Source organism: Panicum virgatum, chromosome 3K, assembly GCF_016808335.1.
Source record: "Panicum virgatum strain AP13 chromosome 3K, P.virgatum_v5, whole genome shotgun sequence".
In the NCBI taxonomy this organism is placed as follows: Eukaryota; Viridiplantae; Streptophyta; class Magnoliopsida; order Poales; family Poaceae; genus Panicum; species Panicum virgatum.
The window spans coordinates 41,001,081-41,005,051 of record NC_053138.1 but is presented as its reverse complement, the minus strand read 5'-3'; the positions used below and the strand labels follow the sequence as shown (position 1 = coordinate 41,005,051).

At 48.9% G+C, this 3,971-nt stretch overlaps 1 non-coding gene across 1 annotated transcript; it reads left to right on the top strand.

The window, feature by feature from the left end:
* Positions 1 to 1,057: 1,057 nt before the first annotated feature.
* On the top strand, positions 1,058 to 1,164 carry LOC120701625. Its single transcript, XR_005686190.1, has one exon. It is a non-coding gene; the product is annotated as a small nucleolar RNA R71 (small nucleolar RNA).
* Positions 1,165 to 3,971: the final 2,807 nt, after the last annotated feature.

The following is a 3,971-nucleotide window of genomic DNA, read 5'->3' as shown; positions in this document are numbered from 1 at the left end:
TGGCGTACGTGGGAACCTGCATAGTATCAAGAAGTGGTATGTTGCCATAAAGCTTCTTAATTACCTCGACGAACTTGCCGAATTGCTCATCGGCCACCGGCCTCCTTATCCGCTCTAGAAACGGTAAGGCGGTTGTATCATGACAGTCCTGTGAAGTTCTAGGGGGTTCCACGGGGTCTTTCTGGGTAGCAATAGTGTTGGATTCTTCGGTCTCCTCCAGCACCCCGTCTTCAGGATCGGTATTCCTGGGGGTTATGGTCTTCCACCATGCACCTTCATCCTGCGGAAGATGTGGTCTCTGTGCGGATTGTCTTGCCCGCACAGCTACCGCATTCACGCTTTCTTTCGGGTTCACTTCCAGTTTCCCGGATAGCTTCCCCATGTTATGGTTAAGGCAGGATGAGGCCAGCTGAGTTACTTTAGTTTCTATTAATTCATTGAAACTCAACTGATTTTTAATAACAGAGTTAAACCATCTAGTTGCATAGCCAAAGATTCAAGAATTTTATCATTAGCAAGAAACTTCTGACCAATGTTGTCATTAATTTGTTTTTGGCCATGCATGAAGTCTTTAAGCGAGGGTTGAAAACTGTTATTAAAATGCTTACATTGCTGTTGGCCGAAGGGGAGGTCGGGCTTAGAATTCCAACCTTGCTGAGGATGGCAGTCTATGTCATCGGGAGTGTCGCTCCCAATGGATTTCTCGTCCTTTCGAGTGAACAGGCAAGATTTGCCCGAGTGTCCAGTATTGCCACATTTCTCACATGTCATCCGAAACTTAGTCTGACTAACCTCCTGGTGTGGAGATTCCAGCTTTTTCATGAGAAGATCCATCTTGGCTACCATCCTATCGACACTGTCGATTTCATGGATTCCTTTTGCATGAGCCGGCTGCCTATCTGCCTTCCAACTCTGGTTGGAAGCAACCTTGTCGATGAGCACTCTAGCTCCTGCAACATCGAGGGAGAGGAATGATCCTCCCGCTGCTGCGTCCATGTGATCTTGCGATCGCTGGTTCAGGCCATGGAAGAAGTTCTGAATGATAAGCCACTCTTCCATGCCGTGGTGTGGGCATGCTGCAATATATTCCTGAAGACATTCCTAGGCTTCCGGGACTGTTTCGTCCTGGAGTTGTTGAAAACTGGAAATTCTATTCCGAAGGGCGTTGATTTTGCCCATCGAAAAGTACTTGACCAGAAAAGTATTGGAGCATGTATCCCAAGTGTAGAAGTCTTCCTTGAAGGTGTAGAACCACGTCTTTGCTTTCCCAAGCAAAGAGAACGGGGACAGTCGAAGACGAATATTATCCATCATAGTGCCTTTTGGGTTGATTATGCTGCTCACTTCCAGAAAATTCTGAAGATGAGCGTTGGCATCCTCTGATGCCTTTCCGCAGAAGGGACTTGCTTGGACCATGTTGACAAGCCCAGTCTTTATCTCCAGGCTATCAATGCCTTGGTCATTGATCAGTCCAGTAGGGATATGACTATTGGACGGGGCTGAGAATTGACGAAGTGTCATCTGAGCCATGGGTATTGAAGCTGGCGTTGTCAAATCTTGATCCTAAGAAAATTCCTTCTGGTAAGACGACTATAATTCACCCAATTCTTCTGGATCTGAGTTGAAGTGATATGGTAGATCGAATCTGGTCCTGCACTACTCTACAGAAATCACAGATATCCAAGAGCAATGGTAATCCCACTAAAATTAGCGGTGATAACTTAGTAAATTATGTCAGACCATTCGACGATATCTTTAGCCAATTGCTTCCCCGGCAATGGCGCTAGAAATGCTTATTGGTGTTTCTTATGCTCAATAGAATATAGATTCCGCAAGCACACAGAATCACCGCGTAGCACTTCACCTTGGAGTATTCCAGGGTATCGTAATTTTCCTCAGGGAAGCACTATGAATAAAGAGTATCAAAGAATCGAATGATAAAATTTTACTAGAGATATCAACCGACTAACTTAGTGGGGGTAAGCCTGATATGATAGATAAGATAATGGCCACGATGACCATTTGACACAGGAGACTCTAATCCTTAGAGAGGTAAGTAGTTGGGAGGACAACGAGCGAGAAAGACTCCTAAAACACTTCTAAACACTAAAGCTAGCCTCTCTAGACTAAACCTTGCTCCTAACTAGTGCTATGAAAGCACCCGAATGTGGTGGACTACAAGGGACGGACAGGGCTGTCACCACCAGCCGCCTACCACAACGGTACCGCGTGGTGGAACACACTTTCTAGCTAACACTAAGCTCGGACACCACGTTCTCACTTGGTGTTAGGATTTCTCTTGTTGCGTACAAGAGAAATCCCCCTCAACCTAGGGACCTAACTTGAGTTCCCTAGTCCGGGCGAGAAAACCCGTAAGGTAAGATACCGATAAACAAGAAAGATACAAAGCCTAAGCTAAAGGAATTACTTCCGCACACAAGTATGATAACTTGAGAAGATAAATAATGCGGAAAGTAAAGTTGACTCGAAAAGATAAAGAAGATAACTTATATTGATAAATGTCAAAGGAAAAGATACAAGAGCTTATACCGACTTTCGATGACGACTCCGGAATCTCGAGACAAGCTCGACTCGACTCTAACTCCCAACTACCTAACCTACTCTAGAAAGTAAAAGTGAGAAGAGAGAACTCCTTGGTGTGTGTGTACAAGTGAGGATGGGGGGCCTATTTATACTAGTTAGAGGTCAGTGTTTGGCCGGGGCGTCACTTGTAAGCAAGAAGGTCGGTTGACGTAGCTTCCATGTGAATATGGGCTTGAGGCACTGTAGAGTGGGGCTAGCCGGCCTCCCCTAGGCCGGCCGAACTGGGGTTGCCATCAAATCTCCACCGCCTTCTTGTGGACGCTCTTGATTCAATCCTAAGGTCGGTAGTGGTTGCGTAGCTCTAACAGTGATAGTTAGGGGCCAGTCGGCCTCTCCTAGGCCGGCCGGCCTAGCTCTGTCTCGCCTCAGCCGTCCGTTGTTCTGACACGTTGTAGACGGTTGTATGTTGTCCCTCAAGTCGGTTTGAGTCCTGAAACTGCGTTTGGACATTGAATGTGGACCCAACCTTCCATTGCTCAAGCCTTTCGATCTTTGTTTGTGAATTTTGGATGGAACCAAATTGGATTGGCCTGGATTTATGCTGATGATCACCTTGGCAAAGTTTCGTGGCATGGTATGTTGAGATGCCAGGCCGGCCGGCCTAGGTGAGGCCGGTCGGCCTGGGTTTTTCCCGTTTTTCGTTCATTTTTGGTACATTAGTTCCTGCAACCACAGCTCATCTAAAACTTGTTGCACTTATTAGAAATAAGCAAAATATGCATGGAACATGGCTTAAAGCTCAAGTTATTCCTGAGAAGTTGACGGTCAAAACGGGAAATAATGGTCGTCAACACGCCCTCACCCGTTCGCCGCCCAGAGCCACTGACAGGCGGGTCCCGCTTGTCAGCTTTATCCCCTTCCTCACAACCACCGCGCCCTCCTCTGCTTTTTCCCCGTTGCGCCGTTTTGTGTTGCGACACCGCGCGGAGCGCGTCTCCCACCGGTCACCTGGTCAAGGTGACGCCACGGCCTGGCGCCGTGGTCGGCTACATCCACCCGCGCGCTCCTGCTCCAACCCGCGCCCAGAAACCCCAGCTACGGAGCCCCTTGATGCCGCCACGTAACCCCGCTCTGCGACCATCACATCGCCACCGTCCTTTCTCAGCGTCCAGGCCCGAACCCTAGCGCCCCGCCTATATAAACCCCACGGACGCACCCTGGAAACCCTAGCCACCAGGGGAATTCCCCCTTTCCGCCACCACCACCAAGAGAAGGAGGAGAAGGGAAAGAGGAGAAGGGAAGGAGGAGAAAGGAAGGAGGAGGAGCCGCCACCGCCGGAGGACTTCCCCACGCTGGCGCCCGTACCACTCCAACAGCATTGCAGCTTGGTAAGGCACGGCCTCGACTGCTCCCTGCATCGACTCGAC